Raw genomic sequence first — 23,188 nt, forward strand, 5'->3', positions numbered from 1 at the left:
GCTTCACAGAACCACGTCAGCGGAGGTCCTGCTTCACGACATGCCAGCCCTCCCGCCACCTTCCTGAGAGCCAGCGCAGCGCTTCCGGCGATATAATGGCTTCACCATGACGCACATTAAACCTGGAGGCTAGGGCGCCTGGGTGGCTCAGTTGGTTGAGCATCCGACTTTGGCTTGGGTCATGATTTTGCAGTTCGCGGGTTTGAGACCCACATCGGGCTTTGCCCTGATAGTGTGGAACCTGCTTCAGAGTCTCTGTCGGCCCCACCCCACTTGTTCTTTCTTTCACTCTCTCTCTCTCCCCCCAAAATAAATATGCATTAAAAAAGCCCTGGAGGCTATTACCTTCTAAAACCTCCTTTGCAAGGAGCCAAGTGACCCCCCCTTCAATCCTTAAAGCCCTCCTGAGGGGTAGAATGTACTTGTCAGTAGAAAAATACAGAGTAGCTGGGGCACCTGGGTGGTTCAGTCGGTTAAGCGTCTGACTTCGGCTCAGGTCATGATCTCATGGTTCAGGAGTTCGAGCCCTGCGTCGGGCTCTGTGCTGATAGCTCAGAGCCTGGAGCCTGCTTCAGATTCTGTGTCTCCCTCTCTCTCTGTCCCACCCCTGCCTGTGCTGTCTCTCTGTCTCTCAATAATAAATAAACGTTAAAAAAAAAAAAAAGAAAAGAAAGAATGTAAACAACAGTCCCCAAATAAAAGTATGGCGAGGAGAAAAGGACAGTGAGCACATGTGCTTCCAACACCCTGAACCTTTAATTAATGACGTGAGACTCGCCTGCTACCCCTGAAATCATAAGTGATGACAGGGAAACCCAAGTCCTCAAAGCCCTGGAGAATGACCCCTATACATCTTGGTGCCTCTTGACCCCAAACATTTATGAGATGGTTTCCTCCTAAACAGCAGGTGGAGTTTTACACACACGAGGAGGAGACCTAAAAGGAAGGGGTGCTCACACACAACGGGGGGATGCCATGGTGACTCCTGAACACGCACGGACTCGAACACGTAGCCATGTTTACTGAGTGCCTACTGTGTACTGAGGGGGTCACCGCGGTGTGATTTAATTACATGCATTTCCTCAGATTCTCCCAATGATTATGCAAAATAGGTATCTTAATCACCCTCATCTTATGGATGAGGATATTGACTCAGAAGGTTCAAGGTCAAAAAAAGCTAATGGGGTCGTCTGGCTCCAAAGTCTATGTTTTTTTCATTTTGTAATTTTCTCACCGTTTGAGCAAAACTTATTATATCTTTGGCCCAGATTCAAGATTCTATTGGATTTTTCCTTCCACATCAGTGGTCAAGGAAGGGAACAAACATTTACTACATCGACTGGGGTTGCCCATGAATTATTTTAGTGACCTTTATAGCACTCTTTCAAGGTCTTTCTACCCTGTTTACAGATGCAGAAACCAAGGCTCAGAGAGGTCACAGACATCATTCAGCTCCGTAAGCAGCGGGGCTGGGTTTTGGTCCGGCTCAGGCTGGTGACCCTGGGTCTTTCTGCTGCGGGGATGCTTCCCAGAAGCTGGATAACCACCAAGCACCTTGATGAGTTTTTGCCATTTGGGGGTATCACTGGTTCTATAATTTATTTTTTCCAATCGATTCCCTCTTTCCGTAAACAAGTTTCACTTTTTAAAAAAATGTTTATTTATTTATTTTTGAGAGAGAGGTAGAGAGCAAGTGGGTGAGGGGCAGAGAGAGAGGGAGAGAGAGAATCCCAAGCACGCTCCGAGCTGTCAGCGTGGAGCCCAACGTGGGGCTTGTACTCACAAACTGCGAGATCATGACCTGAGCTGAAATCAAGAGTTGGACACTCAACTGGCTGAGCCACCCAAGCGCCCAAACAAGTTTCATTTTTAAGGGAAATTCTGTATCACTGGTTCCACGGAATGCCAATATGGTTAGTAGTGAAGACGTGACGGGCATAAAATAAACAGCAAAAAAGCAAAAATTACTACAAGTTCTGTCCAGGGTTACTTAACGTTCTGGACCTGAGGCTTGCACTCTCTTTGTTAAAAAGGGAGATTAGCAGGTACTAACGCTGTCAAAGACCGCCCCCCGCCTCCCGACTGTAAGGCAAAGTCTGAAGACATATGAAAATGGACCAATTTGCTTGCTATGTGCTGTCTTCCCTGACACCCTCGCGCAGCCCCCACAGTCACGTGCCAGACCATCCACTGAATGCGCCATCACATCAGGGGGCTCTGTCTGGGTAGCGGGGGCAGAAACAGTCTTAGGAAAGTGTCAGACTTGCACCCAACACTTTCAAGGTGCTTGTCACAGGGGATCCTAAGGAAGCAATCATTTCTGCCTCACAGTTTATTAGATTTTGAAAGAAAGACCTGAGAAGTATTCTGGGTCTTACTGGCTTTGCCAATCTGCTTAGTGTGAACGACGCAGGGGGGTAGAGCCCCTGGAAACGGTTGTGGCAGCAGGCGGCCCCCAGGCAGTGGCTCGCCTGGTATACAGAAGGTGCTCAATGCTGCTCAACAAATCTGGCGTATGGCCTTTACCATGAAGGAGAAGAGATCAGAGCTAGTGAAACCAGGAGTTTTCTGTCCGGGACTCTTTCCCTTTTCATGTATGAGAACACAGCCAAGATGATGTCAGCCCCTCGGGGCAATCCCCACAGGACTGTCTGTAGGGGGTGAGCAGGGCAGCCCAGGAGGAGGGTCAGGCTGTGCTCCGGTCCACCTGTGGTGGGGGAGGACCAGGCTTGGCTTGGGGTGGGGGGCACTTCGCTGCTGCCCACGGGCTGCCACAGCTCCATACAGGCACACGGAGCTTGACTGAGTTGTGAGGTCACCGTGACACCACAGACACCATTGTCCTTCTTTCCCACCATGACGAAAACAGTCACTGAGAGTCAGAGGGGGAACTGTGACGTCTACAAGCCGTGTCATGGGTGGATTCCCCCAGGACAGGAGCAACTTTTCCAAAACATTTCTTTCAGTTCACTGTGGTTCTATTTACAGACTTAGCATCTGTGCTGTTCCTAACGGAAGGCTAATGTTCCTAATGGCACCTCAACAAATCTCACTGATGGTCCCTCCTGGGAGGAAAACTCTAGATGGGTGTTTCTCAAACTGAGTGGGATGAACCGAGGAGTCAGAGGACACATGCTCTTTCCAAGAACTTTTAAGTTTCATGTGTTGTTTTGGTGCAAATCGTAATAAAATTAATATGACATCTAGAATATAACATTCTAGATCACCTGGATGCCCATCTATGTCCTATCATTGAATTTAGTCCCTGAGTGTATGTCTATGAGAACACTGCCGCCAAGTGGAACCACTTGGCTGTTGTGGGCCAGTGAGGAAAGAATCCAAGTGAATTTGGTTATGTAAATAAATGATACATTCCCGCCAGGCAATGTGACAATAATTTCAGGCTGTGTTGTTCCAAAGACAATTTCTCAGTAGGTCAAATAAAGAAAAATCACGAGAAATTGAGTCCTCAGATGATAACACAGGCATGAGAAATAGAAGGCCTTGCCCGGGGAGAGTCAGGGCTATAGTCAGGTTATAGTCAGCTGCCACATGGTTTCAACACCAGCCCCCAAAACCAATATTATTGCTTGTGATTGGTTGGTTGTGTGGATTTATTGGTGTCAATTAATAAATTATATTTGGCTTTTAAGTTATATGAGTTTATACCTAGTTTTGTGTGTGCCCCTATTTAACAAAGTGATTTACGTCAAATTCAATAATGTAATTTATCACATTAGGATGTCAACTGTATTGATAAATACAGATGCAAAAATTCTAAAAAATAGTAGTTTTTTTAATGTTTATTTATTATTGACAGACAGAGCACACGTGGGGGAGGGGCAGAGAGAGAGGGAGACACAGAATCCGAAGGCTCTGTCTGAGCAGTCAGCATAGAGCCTGACGCGGGGCTCGAACTCACAAACTGCGAGATCATGACCTGAGCCGAAGTCGGACTCTTAACCGACTGAGCCACCCAGGTGCCCCTAAAAAATAGTAGTTTTAAAAATGCAGCAAAATATATATGTCTACAAGAAAATCCATCATCACCAATTGGGCTTATCCTAGTAATGTCAGATTGCTTTTCTACGGATCAATACAACATACCCACTGATGGATAAAGGGACAAAACCACATGATCATCTCAATATGTGCAGAAAACACACTGATTTCAAAATCCATTCCAGTCAAGAAAAATAAAACACAAACCACAATATCAAGGGCAAAAACAACAACAAAAGAACAAACAAAACTTCAGAGCAATCTAGAAATAGAAAGGACCTTCTTTAAACTGACTCAGGGCACCCACCAAATAAGCCTGCGTCAACTTCACGAAAAACAGGGAAAACCTGAGAGCACTAGACGTAAGATGCAGATTGAGTCCCCATGATTACGGTTCTACTCCACCTAGCACTGGTGTCCCAGAGAGCACAGTACTCATGACAGGAAACAGAAGCAGAGGGCAGGTGGAAGGAACAAATAGGGGCACCTGGGTGGTTCAGTCGGTTGAGCATCTATCTGGCTCTTGATTTCGGCTCAGGTCATTATCTCATGGTCTGTGGTGAGATCGAGCCCCAAGTCAGGCTCTGGGCTGACCGCATGGAGCCTGTCTGGGATTTTCTCTCTCCTTCTCCCTCCCCGCCTCCCCCTGCCTCTTCTCTCTCTCCCAAAATAAATAAATGAATATTTAAAACAAAAAAAAGACAGAGGAACAAGTAAATTGGTGGTCATGTGGAGACGATACAATCGTTCACATCCACAGTCTGAAAGCAACCATAGATAAATGATAGATGAGCCACAGATAAAGAAACCATACACACAGAATCAACGTAAGAAGTGAATTGCGATTCTATTCACCGGCAAATATAAATTAGAAAAGTTACATGTGAGGGGCGCCTGGGGGGGCTCAGTCGGCTGAGCGGCTGACTTCAGCTCAGGTCATGATCTCACAGTTCGTGAGTTTCAAGCCCCACGTTGGGCTCTCTGCTGTTGGTGCAGAGCCCGCTTCACATCTTCTGTCCCCCCACTCTCTCTCTGCCCCTCGTGTGCACTCTCTCTTTCAAAAATAATGCGAACATTAAAAAAAAAGAAAACTTACATTTGAAAAAATGAGACATAAGATAGTTCCAAAAAAATATCCAAAACATAGGGATAAATCGAAGCCAAATGTTTAGAAGTAATTTATGGAGAAAATCTTAAAACTTTAGTGAAAGACATTTTTTTTTGAAAAAGTAAAAACAGTGGCAACTATAACATGTATTGGAAAATTCAGTAGCTGGAGTTCATAAATTCCCCCTCAGCTGTCCAACTAATCTTCCAAAAGTGTTTTTGAAAGAACAGAACAAACTTATTTTAAACTCCGTGTACAGACACACACACACTTTCACACAAAGTGCCAAAAATAGCCAAGACACTTCTCAAGAACGTGGTCAGGGGACTAGGTACACCAATGCCTGTCTAGTACAACGGACATACTAACAACTGTTGTACAATAGATGCATCATCGTACCTATTATAAAGCTACACTGGGGGCGCCTGGGTGGCGCAGTCGGTTAAGCGTCCGACTTCAGCCAGGTCACGATCTCGCGGTCCATGAGTTTGAGCCCCGCGTCAGGCTCTGGGCTGATGGCTCGGAGCCTGGAGCCTGTTTCCGATTCTGTGTCTCCCTCTCTCTCTGCCCCTCCCCCGTTCATGCTCTGTCTCTCTCTGTCCCAAAAATAAATAAACGTTGAAAAAAAAATTAAAAAAAAGCTACACTGATAGAAGGCCGGATGGAACACAACAGAGGGTCTGAAAACACACACACACACACACACACACACACACACACACAGCTGATAAATGGCAGAGGCATCCCTGAAGATCAGTAAGGAAGGGAAGAGTTTTTCAGTAAATGGTTCTGGGGAAACTGGTTATTCCTATGGAAAAATGATTCGTACCTATGTTTCACACACGACCCCAAAATCAACTTCAAGTGGATTAAAGGTGTAGTTGTGAAGACGAAATTACGAACGTGTCAGGAGAGAATGTAGGAGAATATCTGCAGGTCCTCAAGGATGGGGAAGAATTTCTTTTAAAAGACATAAGAGGGGCGCCTGGGTGGCGCAGTCGGTTAAGCGTCCGGCTTCAGCCAGGTCACGATCTCGCGGTCCGTGAGTTCGAGCCCCGCGCCGGGCTCTGGGCTGATGGCTCAGAGCCCGGAGCCTGTTTCTGATTCTGTGTCTCCCTCTCTCTCTGCCCCTCCCCCGTTCATGCTCTGTCTCTCTCTGTCCCAAAAATAAATAAACGTTGAAAAAAAAATTAAAAAAAAAAAATAAAAGACATAAGAAAGGCAAGCCGTAAGTGAATAAATTTGATTTTGTTGAAATTACTATCTTTTCCTGCCAAAGAATATCAAAGCGAGGGTGAAAGACAAGCTATAAAATGAGGGAAAATACTGGCAATAATAAAATGGACACTTAGAATTCAAAATATGTACAGGAACTGTACACAACAATAAGAAAGGGCAAAGAGCCCAAAAGAAAAACAGGGGAAAGGCGCACGTAGGTGTCTTACGAAAGAGGTTAACATGAATAGTAAATGCACATAGGAGAGACATTAGCCTTGCTAGACATCAAATATATGCAAATAGAAACCCACAGAAACTTTGACAAGTGTGTGTAACTGTACACAGCCATGCTGAAAATGAATTTAAACACTTACTAGAAATCGGCTGCCTATGCACAGACGGGAAACTGGATAAGGGCGTTGGGATATATATGTAGAACGAAAAAGACTCAGTGAGAGCCCATGTATCAATATCCACAGATAACACAAACAATATTGGGCGCAAAACTCAAGCAACAGGAATATAAACAGCATATGGTAACAGTCATGTTGAGTTAAAACATAAGCAATATGCTAGAGATTCATAAATATGCAGCGAAATGCTGTTTGAAAAGCAGCAGGGCAACATAAAGAAAATTCAGTCCTGGTTCATTTGGCAGGAGTGGGGGACACCAAAGGGGGACTCAGTGTCTTGTTTCATGTTGAATGGAAGGTAAGAGTGTTCACTTTACTATTCTTTGTATTTCATGTGTATTTAAAAAAAAAATTTAATGTTTATTTTTGAGAGAGAGAGAGAGAGACAGAGACAGAGCACAAGCAGGGAAGGGGCAGAGAGAGAGGGAGACACAGAATCTGAAACAGGTTCCAGGCTCTGAGCTGTCAGCACAGAGCCCTACACAGGGCTTGAACCCATGAACTGCGGGATCATGACCTGAGCCAAAGTCAGATGCTTAACCGACTGAGCCACCCAGGCGTCCCTGTATTCTTTTTCTTTAAATGTTTATTTATTTTATTTTTGAGAGAGAGAGAGAGAGAGAGAGAGAGAGAGAGAGAGAGAGAGGCAGGCAGAGAGAGGGGAGATAGAGATCCCAAGCAGGCTCCACGCTGTCAGCACAGAGCCCAAAGTGAGGCTCAAACTCATGAACTGTGAGATCATAACCTGAGCCAAGATCAAGAGTTGTATGCTTAACTGACTGAGCCACCCAGGTGCCTCTCATGTGTATTCTTAATAAACTATTTCATGAACACATAAAAGTGCATTTAAAACAAAAAAATAGTTAAATGTAGAAAACTAATAAAAAATGTTGTCACCCCCTGGGGAAGGGGACACACACAGTTTTCCTCTACGCTCTTCTAAAAGAGCTGTGTGCACCACTCAAATGTGAGTTATGTCATGTTGGACTAAGGATCTGGTCTCTCTTGGGAGGAATATTTTCTTCTAATTGGGGTTTAGCGTCTGCTCTGGGGTTCTGAAGGCTCATTTGTGGAACCTGCAGAGATTTCGGATGGAAATATCACAGTTGAGCCAATGTTTCGTTTCCTTTTAGGATGGTCGTGGGGGGGGGGGGGAATAAGGGCGTTGGATTCATTACAGGAGAGGCTGTGTCAGGAGATGGTCGGCTTCTACATATCGCAAGGAAGGTTCTTATGGGTGTCCTGAATACAAATGTCCTCATTCACAGTAATAATACTACTTTGTATCTGCAGGGCATTTAAAGGATTTTTCAAAGACTTTTCACAGACACGAACTCATTTGCTCTTGACCTAAGTCATCTTGGCTTTTCAACTGAGGACACTGAGCCCGGACGTAGAGTTTGGCGCAAAAAAGGAGCAGGGGCTACAGAAGTCGGGGGTCAGTTCCGACACCATCACTCACACGTGACCTTGGGCAAATGGTGCACATTATCTGAACTTCTGTGTTCTCACTGCTGAATGGAGACAGGCTGGACAAAAGAGACCATATGTGCAAAATGCCTGGCCTGGTGACTTGTGTGCATTGGAAGCCCTGAAGAAATGGTGGCTTTATTCTTAGTTCCTATGTCCCAGTGGACACAGCCACAGGGCGACAACCTTCCATTTAGAACCCGGCGCTTCTGTTACTTCAGGCTGTCATTTCAGTATACTTCAGTGCCTAAAGGTCCGATTAGGCAAGATCAGACAAAAATGATTAAGATTGTGTAAAACGTCTGTCCACGTGGGCAATGACTCCTCACCCAGAGTTAGAAGGAAAAGAAAACAGAACAGTTCGGAGACGTCCGGATCTTAACTTTGCACTGACTCGAGTGGCCAGGACCACAGCGAATGGCAAAGCAGTTAGTAACCCCCTGTAAGTGCTGTCGACCCAATGGGGTCCAGCTGCCTCGTGGAAGGGACAGTTTCACTGGAAATGGCTGGCAACGTTAATGTGACACACACCTTTGTTACAGGCGTGGTGGTTAAAAACAGACTCTCACAGATTCTCTGTTTTGCCATGAAGTTGAAATGTGACCATGAGGTCTCAAAGTTTATGGAAGAGGCCATCTGGTGTCCTCCTGAGTGCCAGCATATGAACCCATGAGGTTCACGTCTGGCTGCACACGAGAAGCACCTGGAGCTTTTGTGGATCCCAGTGCCCGAGTCCCAACCCGGCGTAAACGCACCAGCATCTGTGGGCACGGGGCCGAGTCTTATAAAGTCAGTGCAGCAGGGCTGAGAACTGTTAGTGTCAACAATCCTCTGTACTATAACCCTTTCGCTTCCCTAAATGTCTACCAGGCTGTTGAACCCTTGGCCAATAAAGTTTCAGGGTTATCAGAAGAAAGGAGTTACAGACTGCCATGTCATTGGGAAATTACAAATAGGCTGGCACATGTCTTTATGACACAGCTGCGTGACAGGCTGGCTCTGTCCTGTCACTGATGTCCAGCCCAGATATGATTCAATGGGGATACGGGGACATGGCCGACACTGCATGTGTGAACTAACGAGATGTGCCATGGAGAGGCTCTGTGGTGCTTTGTCAGTCTAGAACAGATAGTGTAAATTTCCGTGACTCAATAATTTGTTTTTTTGGTATTCTGTACTTTCTTGGAGGGATATTTTTGGAGTCAGCCAACCTTATAAAGCAAAACACAGGAAATTGGAAAGACAGAATTCACTAAACGACCATGAACCTTGTCCTGGGGTGATGAGATTTACAGGAAATAGCAAGTCGTGACTTCAGGGGCCAGTTCAATCATTCAAGTTCCATTAAAGAATCACATTTTAAAATTTTAAATTAAAAAAATTTAATTAAAAATTAAAAAAAACATAGGAGCTTGTATAGGCTATGGAGAAAATAAGTTTAACTGCATAAATACATGTATATGCAATTGTAAGTTCTTTGAAAATCTGGACGTTTACCAGGATTTGGCAGAGTCTGAGCTCGAACATGATGTCATGAGTAACTTGGGAGGTCGAAAAGGTTCAGAGTTAAGGGAGGTGCGCCACAAGCTGGCAGGCCCGGCTAACTTCTACAACAGGGTGAAAACACAGACAGAAACATGACCAATGGGCCTGGGGAGGATGCTTGTGCTGGGAAAGCTAAGTGATCTGCACCTTGGTAAATAACATGTGTGAACTGATGAGTCCCTCATCCAGCCTCTGAATAGTTACGCGATGCTCACTCATGGTCAAGTCTACTCCACAGGGCTGAGGACACACCAGCGACAGGGAGGAGGTTCGAAGGAGCTTATGGTCTTCTGGGGAAGAAATAAGTGGCCAGGACCTAACTGCACGGGGTGAGACTTGATGACAATGAAGACGGCACAGGCAGGACATAAGCAGAGGGTCTCTAGCACGGGCTTGGCTGCAGGGTGAGGGTTTGGGAAAACACAGGTGTGAGCTGGGATCTGAAAGGCAACGTGGCTTTAACCAGGCAAAGGAGGTTGGCCAAGGGGTCTATGAAGAGCATGTTCCCAGGAAAGCAGTCAAATTGCAGGAAACTGGAGTTCACAGTGGCTGTGTTCAGCCGGCGGCATGGAGGCTGACAGGGGAGACGGCAGAGAACGCACCCAGGAAGGGCCAAGGGGTTTGGGCTTTCTCCCTAAAGGCAGCACACCAGTGGAAGGGAAACATGGTCACTCAGCTGCAGAAATGGAGAACATTCTGGAGCAGGGGTAGATTTGGAGGGAGACAGCGTTGTAGAATCCAGGGGTGAGGCGATGGCAGAGATGGAGAAGCTATCATGACAGCTGTCAAAAAAGCAGGACAGCAGAACGCACAGGACTGTGGATGGGTCAAGACAGGGCAGAGGAAGGCGGGGGGGGGGGGGCGGTCACAGGACTGTGGATGGGTCAAGACAGGGCAGAGGAAGGCGGGGGGGTGGGTCACAGGACTGTGGATGGGTCAAGACAGGGCAGAGGAAGGAGGGGGGTCACAGGAGTGTGGATGGGTCAAGACAGGGCAGAGGAAGGAGGGGGGGGTCACAGGACTGTGGATGGGTCAAGACAGGGCAGAGGAAGGGGGGGGTCACAGGACTGTGGATGGGTCAAGACAGGGCAGAGGAAGGGGGGGTCACAGGACTGTGGATGGATCAAGACAGGGCAAAGGAAGGAGGGGGGTCACAGGACTATGGATGGGTCAAGACAGGGCAAAGGAAGGGGCGGGGTCACAGGGCTGTGGATGGGTCAAGACAGGGCAGAGGAAGGAGGGGGGGTCACAGGACTGTGGATGGATCAAGACAGGGCAGAGGAAGAAGGGGGGGTCACAGGACTGTGGATGGGTCAAGACAGGGCAGAGGAAGGCTGGGGGGGGGTCAAGAGCGCAGGGTTCTGATTTGGGCAACAGAAGGGACGGGGATGCCACCTGCTGAGTAACATGTATCACCACACGACACAGAGGTTTGGCAGAAACCCAGGTGAAGCCAGGTGACAAAGTAGCAGAGCCCAGGGGCAGCCGTGGAGTGTGGAGTTAATGCTGGTGTGGTGCCTACGGGAACAGACCCAGTGCAGACCTGTGCTCCAGGCACAAAGCCTAGGTGGCAACGATCTACCAAAGTTCTGGGCTGGTCCCGGCTCATCCCCATGTGTAATTTACACTCATAAAATCAGGCCCAACCAAGGAAATGAAAACATAGTTCCAGCTGTTAATAGCCATCGAAGCCATTACAATAAAAACCAAAAGCATTCAGATAAATGAGTAGGTTTCCAACTTGAACAACAGCTAGAAAAATCAATTCGCTAATTTGCTATGTGCTCTTTATAAGTGTAAGTAGTTGAGCTACGGTTAAGCCATGCTACACATAAAAATAAACACATCCAAAATAAATAAATCGGGATCTGTTTTTTTTCTTAACTGACTCGTTGCTTATCTGTGCTCACTTGTAGCATTGTTCTTTTTAGAATGTGATTTAAGTTTACACTGAAATCACTGCTTTTGTTTTGTAAGGCAAATTTAAAGGTGAACTATCATGAGTCGACCCAGGATCCCCAGGAGTTACACAACTAACATAAATGCCTCGTGGACTGAACACAACCAGCTCAAAGAATGGAAAGACACTGGTGTCAGGAAAGGTTTCTTAAAGAAGCGAGGTACTGTGACTTTCCAGTGTTTGTAATTGATTTGTAATAATCCATGAAGTCTAACAAAATGTCATCAAGGAGGAGTCCCGTGAAGTCTGTTTTGAAGAAAGGGCAGATAGGAGTTATTTGCAAATAACTGACCTTGATGTTGCTAAGATGTCTCCAAAGTTCTCGGAAGCAAGAACTAAGTGAGCTAAGTCTTGCCTGTGCTGGTCCCTAAGTATCTCCGCGTCATTCACCAATCCAGATATGACTGGCGGAGAAGTGAGGAACAAGTCTGATGGTTTGCTCTGATATTAAACAGAACGAAATCACTTTTGGTGCCTTGGTGGGGTAAGCACAGAGAGAACTTAATCCTCTGAAATTCCCGAGGAAAGCCAGCGGGTTCTACCCCTTTGGTCAGAAAGTTCAGCCTGTTCTTGACACATTTTAATAGTGAGAACCCACATCTCAGTTTGGAGATGATTCATAGCATAACAAACAGGGGAAAAAAAAGTCTGACTCTAAAATCTAGAATTCTTGCCATGGTATTGCTTATCATCTGAACTGCTGAGCTGATTAAGCATCAGACAAGTTGTTACATCTTAAAATGTTGAGGTTACGACACCAGGTTTTTCCAATTTCCATGAATTTGGGATCCATGCCCATAAATCTGACATTTAATTTTACTTTCCCTTCTGGATATCATCCATTTAACGAGTATTTGTTGAAAACCTGTATTCTGCTAGCTAGGGAGCTATGGGCTATGCAAGAGTGAAATGCAATGAAAAACATTCTTTGTCCTTGATCAGCTTACATTTGATCTGGGAGATAAAGTTATTCAAAATCGAAATGACTGGATAATAAAACAAAGTGGCCCGTGAGGAACTGTTATTATCTGTGGCACTGACGATGTTACAGCCTTTTAGAAGAAGGAGAAGTCATGGTTATTCTCAACGGCCAAAGACATGGGGCCATTCCTTTGATATTTTCCAATTGCGAAATATTTTAGGAATCATGAGAAAGAGGTGTTCCTTCCACTCACATGGGAGAAGTCCACGAGAGGGTCTAAAAAAGCCCATTACGGACACTAAGGAGAAGTTTTAGCAGCACAAATGGTACAGGTCACCTCTTAAGCTACTGGAATTATCTCCAAATGGCCAGAGCCTGCTCTCTCCACCCAATGGGGGATGTCTGCCTGGGGCTGCAAATGTGAACCCGGCTGCCACCCTGGCACCCCCATCGAAGGTCAAAAAAGGTTATTTTAATTTATAACTGCCTTGTTACATTATCTAAGGAACCAATCATTAAAGGCACTCTTTCTTAATGCAGTGTTCCAGTCCTGCTTTTAAACTCTATTTGATAGATTACCCTGAAATTCTCTAACTAATATTCCCAAGGTTGATGTGGGCACCCTTTTAAATTAGATTTTTTGTAAGAGCAACACACTGTTTCCAGCACAACTGCATCGGGGAAGCTCTGATCAGGAAGAAAACACAGTTTATGCTCACAGACCATCATGTACAACCAGGTCAGGTCTGGCTTTCAACCCAAAATCCGTCTTTTTCTTAATTGCTTGGGCTGACACGTGGGATCTGGAAAATAACCTCTCAAGGGTTTGCAGCAGAGCCAGGAGAAAGGACACATTTGCATAGCACTTTGAAACTAACACAGTTAAAGGCACTGTCCCCCCACCCAGGATTGACTTCCTCACATCCGTCCCAGCAGAGAGCGCTGTGCTCTACCCCGTGGGATTGTCGGAGCACATGTCTACTGAGCGGAATTTGTGAACCTCAGATTTGACGATGGGCTTTCTTTTTTCCCCCATTTCTAATGCATATATAATGTTATGTCCAGGAAACCTTTAGAAGTGGGTGAAATGTGCATAGTTCGGCCAGACCAAAATAAGCATCTTTCCTCATATGCAAAACATATACCAAATATCTTATGTTTAGTCCTAATGCTAATTAGTAGATGATACAGTTCCCATGTTCATATGCAACCCACCTGCCACTTTTTAACGCTTGTGGTTGCAGACGAGTTCATCCCGCCAATGTGCCATGCTTTAGCAGATCACTCTCCTATGAACACTTAGGATATGTATAGCCTTTAACAATTATTATTACAGGGGTGCATGGCTGCCTCAGTCAAGCATCTGACTTTTGATTTCGGCTCAGGTCATGATTGCACCATTTGCGGTTCAAGCCCTGAGTCAGGTTCTGTGTTGACAGTGTGGAGCCTGCTTGGGATCCTCTCTCTCCCTCTCCCCCGCTTGCTGTCTCTGTGTCTCTCTCAAAATAAACAAACTTAAAAAACATTACAGATAACAGTGTTTTGAATGCATTTGTGACTATTGCTTCTGGCTTCTCTTTAGAAGGGACTTCTTTGCTAACGTGGGGACATGTTTTGTGACTCTTACTACATATTTTTGTATTGTGTCAAGAATGAATTTGCTCTTAAGCCCCTACCCTGTGTTCATACAGAAGGACAAAAAATTTAAAAACTCCACAGTTTACTATTTACATTGTTGCCCTCACTTCCTTTAAAAGCCCACAGTTATAAGCTGCTTTTGTGTTTGGAAATCCCCGTGTTTTCCGAGAGCCTGCTGGTGGAAGTAAAAAGCACCAACCACCACCTCCTAATTCCCTTCATTCCTTAAATTAAAAAAAAAATTGTGTTTATTTATTTATTTTGAGAGGGAGAGACAGACAGAGCTAGCAGGGGAGGGGCAGAGAGACAGGGAGAGAGAATCCCAAGCAGGCTCCCACACTGTCAGCGCAGAGCCTGATGTGGGGCTTGAACTCACAAACCGTGACATCATGACCTGAGCCAAAGATGGACGCTTAACAGATTGAGCCAGTCAGGTGCCCCCTTTTTAAAAAAATGTTTTTTAAGAAATTCGCCTCATTCTTTACCTATGACTGTCAGGCAGTTCTGCCATGTTGCCCCATCCACTTGGGTTAAGTGACAAAAACGTGGCTTATTTACTAGAGTGCACATTAAGTGAGGGAGTCCCACAGGGCCACCAAGTGAGAGTGCATTGCGTTAAACTTGAAGGGTACCTTTGGCGAGCTAGTAAATCACTCACTGAACTGGCTCCATCCATTACTTGAGGATACATAAGGCAATTTCCATCCCGGTGATATTAATTTCTTGGCTACTGTCATGGGCTTCAGTGCCCATGATGAATGTTTTTACAATGAATACCAAATTAACCCAAACTGATTAGAGGCTTTTATAAGTTATTAATGGGATGTCACTTCAGTCTGGTCCTCTCCATGTCTACGACATTTCATTAAATAATTTCCTCTTGCTGGAAAGATCCATCTTTCTCCCCTCATTGGACTTGTCAACGTTGATAAAACTCTGCTTTGCCCCCTTAGTGACTCAGAAGCGGGTAAGCAACATGCCCTTGGGCAGACAGCTCACCCGTTTCTGCTCAGGTGGCTGCCTGATCAGGGTTAGGAGAGAGAGTCACCATCCAGCTCGAGGTCCTGGGGTCACGGCAGGGTACCTGGGACAGGGAAACAGGAGGTCCTCAGGCCTTCCCCCACCATTACTGAGTTATCACGGACACGTCACATTGTGTTAAGTTTAAGGTGATGTCATGTACTTCTCTATTGGAAGATTACTGCCTCCCTCCTGTCACATAATTACCTGACATAAGTCAGGCAGAGAAAGACAAATACTGTATGATCTCACTCACTGTGGAATCTACAAAGTCTGAACTCACAGAAACCAGGAATAGAACGGTGGTCACCAGGCACTGGGGGGCGGGGGGAGGGGAGACGACAGATGCTGGTCTCAGGGTACAAATTTCCCGTTACAAGATGACTAAGTTCTGGGGATCCAACATCCAGGTTTCTTATAGGAACATATTCCCTCCGTTTGAGGGATCATTTCTGGGGTGACATCGGAGCAGGGGAATTGCCGTCACCTTTAATGGCCTTTTCTAAGGAGATGGACAGTTGCCAACCTGCCAGGAGCTACAGGCTTAGAGGGACAGGGACTGATGGGAAGGTTTCTGAACAGCATCCTTCACCACCTGCAAGCTGGAGAAGAGCCAAAGAAGAGACTGAGCCCTCTGGGCACCCACCCACCCACACACCCATGTTATCTCCCTGTGTTACCTGTAGCCTCGCTCACCTTTGGACACATACCACACTCATTTGATGACATTCCTGTTTTTTTCTTATTCTCTACATTTTGGTTAAGCCAAGTAATAATCCTAATAGCAGCAGCACAACAATCCATCATTTACTGAGTATTTTCATTATATGAGGTTCTACACCATGTACTTCTAATAAATTAACCGAATCCATACAGTGACCTCTACAAGATACACATTATTATCTCCAGTTTACAGATGAGGAAACTGAGGCTTGGAGAGATTAAGTGCCTTAAGATCACACCTTTGGCAAGTGCCAGAACCCAGACCTGAAAGTGGCCTCCTGACTCTACAGGTTTTGTTTTTAACAGCCTTAAAAAATAGGAGGGCCTGGGTGACTCAGTCGGTTGAACATCTGACTTCAGCTCAGGTCGTGGTCTCACGGTTCGTGGGTTCGAGCCCTGCACTGGGCTCTGTGCTGACTCGGAGCCTGGAGCCTGCTTCGGATTCTGTGTCTCCCCCTCTCTCTACCCTTCCCCTGCTTGTTCTCTCTCTCTCTTAAAAATAAACTTAAAAAAAATATAACAAACTGGGTGGCTCCGTTGGTGGAGGGTCCTACTCGTGATTTTGGCTCAGGTCACGATCTCACAGTTTGTGGGTTCGAGCCCCGCGTCAGGCTCTTTGCTGACAGCTCAGCCTGGAACCTGCTTCAGATTCTGTGTCTCCCTCTCTCTCTGCACCTCCCCCACTCATGCTCACTTGCTATCTCTCTCTCTCAAAATAAATAAATACACATTAAAAAAAGAGAACAAACTAAAGGTTCTTCTCCTTCTAAGGCTCTAAATGAAGACCTTTAGATTCTGAGACGGAACAGGCAGTTGTAATGTTACAACGAGGTTTTCAGATGAGGGCTTGTCATTCAGGGTTGGGTTGTCCCTGGGTTCCTGCCGTCTTGCATGGTAGCAGGTGTCCTGGCTGCACCTGCCCATCCCTGGGTGAGGGCGGGGCCTTGCGGTGACTGCCACCCACTCGTCCCTTCCGTCTGCACTTGGCTACCTCACGGAGAGCAGGGTCCCTGCATGGATGCCAGTGTGTCTGCAGATGCCCACACCTGCACGGAGTGAATCCTCAGGTCTATTACCTGTCTGCTCTTTATTCCCTTTAACAGAGCATTTTGGTGTTTCAAGAACAATCTCTCCATCTGGTATCTCATGTTGAACTACTGACATTTTGGTGGCGTGAATTTTTACAACGCTAATCGCTGTTTTTAAAAAAAACTTTTAAACATTTATTTATTATTGAGAGACAGAGACAGACAGAGCATGAGCATGGGCGGGGCAGAGAGACAGGGAGACACAGAACCCAAGGCAGGCTCCAGGCTCCGAGCTGTCAGCACAGAGCCCGACGCGGGGCTTGAACTCACAGACCGCGAGATCATGACCTGCGCGGAAGTCGGACGTTTTACTGACTGAGCCACCCAGGCGCCCCATCTAATGGGCTATTTTTAAAGGTTCTTTTCCTTTACAGGAGAAACTTGAGTGCTCTGCGGTGGCCGAGGGTGAGCACAAAAACCCTCAGCTCTAACTCTTCCGGATCGTCCACTGACTCCCAGAGGCATGGCTTGTTTGCTATGAGTCCACAGGGAGCACGAGGCGATGCTAGTGACCCCGGGAAGTGAGACCCTCGCTCTCTTTTGCTGTTGACATGTTAGAAAGAACCCTCGGTAAAATGGTGCGCTAAAAACAGTGGGCCCAGAGGACTCAGAAGAAGCTGATTTGTAGAGCTTGGCTTCTTTAGAACAGACTCAGTCATTTGACCGTGGCAGTTGTTACGTCACAGACCTAACGACGCGTGCCTCTAACCACTAAGGGGGAGGATGGTCCAGGGCTCCTGCAAAGGTGCTCACAGCAGGCAGCTCAGAGGACACAGGTGGAAAAGGTTGCACGGGGGAGGGCTGCTGGGACCCTGGAAGGAAAGTTTGACGGAAGGTGGGGCTTGAGAATCCACAATGAAAACGGGGGCCTGGTTGGTCCCCTCAAGGAGGCCCAGGCTTCAGTCTCGGCTGAGACTGTGGACGGGAGCAGAACTGCTCTGCAGGAAGAACATCAAGCAGCCAGGGAATGATGGCATGTCCTCACCGTCAGGAGGGCTTTGCTGCAGCCGGCATCACTGCACCAAGACTGGGGGCCCAAGAGTCCTGGCTGGAAACTCGGCCAGCACCCACGCAGGGACGCGGGGCAGTCACGCGTCCTGCCATGGACAGGACACTGAGCTTGTGCCAAGGGGACGGAGATGCAGCGGGGCGGGCAGGGCAGCACGGAACAGGTGCAGGTGCCGATGGCTAGTAACCGTGGTGACGGGTGCCTTGTCCACGAGGTGGAGACAGCTGTGCCTCGCTTCTGCATCTCCGGCATTTAGTGAAACTCCAGCGTCTAGACCACAGGAAGTGTTCAGTGGGAATTTACTAAATCGTGAACAAATGTGTGAGCGAATGATGGTCAAAACTGTGTGTGCACAAAGGACTGGCCTTCAGGTCCCTCACCGGTCGCTGGCTGACCAACCACAGCAACCGCCGGTCACCCCCGTCAACCCGAGAGCTCTTGGGGCCGGGAGAATGTTGCAGAGTCCAGTCTGCCCTGCGACCTCGTCAGGAGAGCTGCTATCTGAGCCATTTACAAAGAAGCCACTGAAGCAGATTCCTCGACTCTCCTTGGGGAGTCATTCTGTCCATGACTTTCCCCGGAGAAGTATCCTCGGGTCTATCAAGCCAGGTAATCAAGGCAATTTTTCACACAGTGTAGCTGAAGTCCCCCCATCTGGGTAAACATAGTTAATTTTATTCCCTCGTTTCCAGGAAGACACGGAGCGGTCTCTCACTGTCATCCACACCGCAGCCTTGCGTGCCTCGGGAGACTACGACGGAGTCAGCTTCCGGTTCGACGCGGGAGAGCACAGCCTGTGAGCATCCCTCCGTGTTCTTCTGCTGGACTGTCACCTGCATGCTGGGACCGCTCCGGTGGCAGTTCTGACAGGTTTCCCAGCCGGCTACCCCATCTGCTCGTCATTTGTCAGGTGCTGAAGCCACCTCGGTGTTGAAGAGCTCACAAGGGGCTTATGAGACTCCCCTTTCAAAGCTGTCCGTTTGTCACCATCGTGGTAGCAGGCCAACCGAACAGGAGACCATTTTCTGCCTCTGATCATCCGAGTAGGCCAGCAAAGATGCCAGCCTCCAATCCTTACTGTTGTCTAATGCCGTGCAATCACATTTGTAGAACTTTCCACGGCACTTGGCTCCAAAGGGAAACATGCAACAATTCTCCAAAGTACCCTAGGTGTGCGCGCTAACCCGCTAAGACAGGCCGAGGGGGCCTGAGCTCCAGGAGCGTGCTAGAGACGCACAGGAGGCCCCCGCTTCTGACTCTTGATTTCAACTCAGGTCGTGACCTCACGGCTTGTGAGTTCGAACCCCACGTCAGGCCCTGCGCTGACAGTGCAGAGCCTGCTTGGGATTCTCTCTCCTTCTCTCTTTGGCCCTCCCCTGCTTGCGTGCTCTCTTTCTCTCTCTCTCAAGATAGATAAATAAACACACATTAAAACGATGTCCTTGCAGAGATTATGTATTAGAAGATGCAAGGCTACGTTCAGACGGACAAACTGTCATATTGAAGGTTAGCAGAGACAGGACTTCACATGAACAGACACACACGTAAGGGGGAGGGCTTCACCAAAGATCAAAGAAGAGAAACTCAGAGAAGCACTCCATGTAGGCCAAAGTTTATCTGCAGGGGATAAAGTACGGGGAAAACTTTAGAAATCACGTGTTTTCAATGTGAATGGCTATGTCCACTGACCACATTAAGATGGAGGGGAAGACACTTCCTCAACCCTTTACATATATTTTCTCCCTTAATCTCATTTAATCTAGCCAAATCCATTTTCCTATTTTTAGGCTCAGCAGGCTCCTCTAACAACAGGCCCATCAGGCAGTACTTATTACCTAAGATGTGAACGGAAGGTCCGATAAAAGTTACCCTAGGAGGCAAGAGTCAGTAACTGAAGGCCGTGTGGAGATACGAGAGAACGCCGTTAGCCTGCTCCCAGGGTGGAGTGCTGTCTCCCTGGGACTTACAGGGTCCCCGAGCCAAAGGGGCTGCTGAAATCACTCTTCACCAGGAGGTGAGGATGCTCAGAAAGCCCTCCAGTGAACTTGAACTCCAGTTGTGTTCTCTGTTCCCGAAGGAGCATCACTCATTTTAGTCTGACTCTTTATAATTAGAGTAGATTTCCTTCGGGGAGTATTATTTGCTTTTTCAAGTAAACTGGCAATGAGGGGTTTGTTAGTGTCTTTGCAAAGCCTGCTCACGGGTTGCAGACTTTCTTTGCCGAGAAAGCGAGCCCCGGGAGTACCTGTCACCAGGGTGCTGGTCCCCGGGCCGGGCTTTCCTCAGTTGAGGACAGCCAAGAGAGCATACGATCCCCCCGAAACACGGGTCAGCAACCACAGCCTTCGGGCCAGAATATCTGTGTGTGTAAATAAAGTTTTTTAAAAAACATTTTTTTTTTTTTAACGTTTATTTATTTTTGAGACAGAGAGAGACACAGCATGAACGGGGAAGGGGCAGAGAGAGAGGGAAACACAGAATCAGAAGCAGGCTCCAGGCTCTGAGCCATCAGCCCAGAGCCCGACACGGGGCTCGAACTTGCGGACCACGAGATCGTGACCTGAGCCGAAGTCGGACGCTTAACAGACTGAGCCACCCAGGCGCCCCAGATAAAGTTTTATCAGAACAAAATACTGTCCATCTCTTTCTGTGTTGACTACAACCGCTCTCTCTACAACAGCACAGTGGAGAGTTGAGACCCAGACGTTCCTGTGTGGGCTTGCAAAGCCTAAAACACCTGCTACCTGGCCCCTTAAGAGGAACAGCGTGCTGACTCCTGCATCCTGTACACGACGCTCTCCGGGGTGAGTTATATTGCCTACCGACCACACTCGGTACAAGAACTGTATAATAAAAACTGGAAGTTCAAAAATGTTAATAACTGAAAAATTCCCTGAGCACATTAGTACTTTTGGTACTAAGCCCAAATACTAGCAATTATTACTTACCTGAACATTCATTTCCTTGGAGCAGAAAGGAAGTTGAACTTCCCTACTGTTAAGTAATGTCCTGAACATCCACACAGATCGTGGCTGCTTGTCTGCACCCAGTCACTTTGTGTTTAAGTGACTGAGGGTCACAAGGATATATTATGTAATAAACCCATTCATGCATCCATTTAAAAACATTTTTTTTAATGTTTGTTTATTTATTTATTTATTTATTTTTATTTTATTTAAAAAAAAAATTTTTTTTTTTTTTACGTTTATTTTTGAGACAGAGAGAGACAGAGCATGAATGGGGGAAGGGCAGACAGAGAGGGAGACACAGAACCGGAAGCAGGCTCCAGACTCTGAGCCATCAGCCCAGAGCCCGATGCGGGGCTCGAACTCACGGTCTGTGAGATCGTGACCTGAGCTGAAGTCGGACGCTTAACCAACTGAGCCACCCAGGTGCCCCAATGTTTATTTATTTTTGAGAGAGAGACAGAGAGACAGAGTATGAGCAGGGGAGGGGCAGAGAGAGAGGGAGACACAGAATCCAAAGCAGGCTCCAGGCTCCGAGCTGTCAGCACAGAGCCTGACACGGGGCTCGAACCCACGAACTGCAAGATCATGACCTGAGCCGAAGTTGGACGCTTAACCGACTGAGCCACCCAGGCACCTCCATGCATCCATTTTTGACCTCAACAAATATATCCTGAGCACTAGGTGCTGGGCTAGGCACTCAGAATACAAGATGACAGAGCTGGATGCCCAGATGAAGCTGGAGGAACAGAGGAGAGACCCCAAGTTCACACCAAGAAATCCAAGTGAGGGGAGTCTGCACGGAGACACGGGAGTCCAGAGACGGAGCCAGCAGCGGGGAGTGGAGTCAGGGACGCTTTCTCAGAGAACTTGGTGCCTACTTAGCTTTGCTGCCAGTTCTTTAAGAGGTTGAGCAGGATGACTGTGACCCTTCAGCCCACCCCCAACCCCTAGAAAGCCGGACACGAGCAGCTTCAGATACGGAAGGGGCTGGCCTAATACGTAAGTGGCCTAGAGAGGGAACATTCTGCAGCTCCATCTGCCTGCAAATTCCAGACAGAATTCTAAAGTGTGTGTGTTTGCTTGCACGCACGTGCTCACACCCGTCCTTCTTTAGGAACTGTGGGTTAAATTTACCGTAAACCAAAAGCCCTTTCTAGAAGGCAGGACCAGGTTGTGCGACCTTGGTTCCAGGGTCTGGCCTCTCCTGAGTGCTGATGGGGAAGCGTGAGTCCCTAAGCTTAGTGATAATCACCGGGACACAAGGGAAGAGGCCGCGGGCCTGCCGGGAAGAGACGCTGACCAGTGTGTGAGTCACAATGTCCTCACCCTGACGCCTGTACGGAGGCTGGGCAGTGGCCCCTCAGGAAGGCTGCCCACCCGTGAGCTCTTCCCCGCATGGGGGAATGAGGCCGGCGTGCAAGGCTGTGGGCAGCGGGCTGCCCGAGGACTGTGGAGACTTGGGAGAGCCTCTGTGGAGGCAACATGTCACTTGTACGGAGTGATCTGACGGATATGGGTGCACTTTGCTCCCAGACACACCTTCCATCATGACATCAGAGGGACTTAAAGTCAGCTGTTGGAGACTCAGTCACGCGAGTCTCGGGCTTCTACAACCTTCTATGACGTCGCAGCTTCTCCTTGTGGAAGAGTTAGCGTCTCTGAGGAAAGGTGAGTTTCGTCTCCTTGTAACTGAGTTGGCGGGGGGTGTTCACCCGCCTCCTGGCCCCCCCCTTCCCCCCAAGTCACAAGCTGACTCCCACTGGCTAAACATGCTTTTCGAATCCTGATCGCTGTGTGTCGGGCACCGGGGACCCTTTAGTCGTAGCTAGGACAGTTCTGTGGCCTGTATCTTCCTATTTCCTTAAGTCATTTCAAGGAAATGGAATTAATATGCAACCAGTATAACCATACCATTGGGAAAAATAAGATTATTTCAATTCCTAAGACAACAGACAGACTGTCCAATACGATCTCACCTCAAGCTTTTTAAAATAATCATTTTCTGTGTTATTTTAGGAAAAGTGTTTTTAAAATGCCGCTGTATGTAATCAGCATCAAGACGCAGAAGGACATGATGTGAAGCCATGAGGCAGCGCTGGCCGC

General features: G+C 47.4%; 1 protein-coding gene across 5 annotated transcripts in view; it reads right to left on the reverse strand.

The window, feature by feature from the left end:
• DPP6 (dipeptidyl peptidase like 6) overlaps window positions 1-23,188 on the reverse strand; it is a 949,260-nt gene that overhangs the window by 148,158 nt on the left and 777,914 nt on the right. The gene's annotated exons all lie outside the window — the stretch shown is intronic.

Source organism: Puma concolor, chromosome A2 (assembly GCF_028749965.1).
Source record: "Puma concolor isolate L17-30 chromosome A2, mPumCon1.1.hap2, whole genome shotgun sequence".
NCBI lineage: Eukaryota > Metazoa > Chordata > Mammalia > Carnivora > Felidae > Puma > Puma concolor.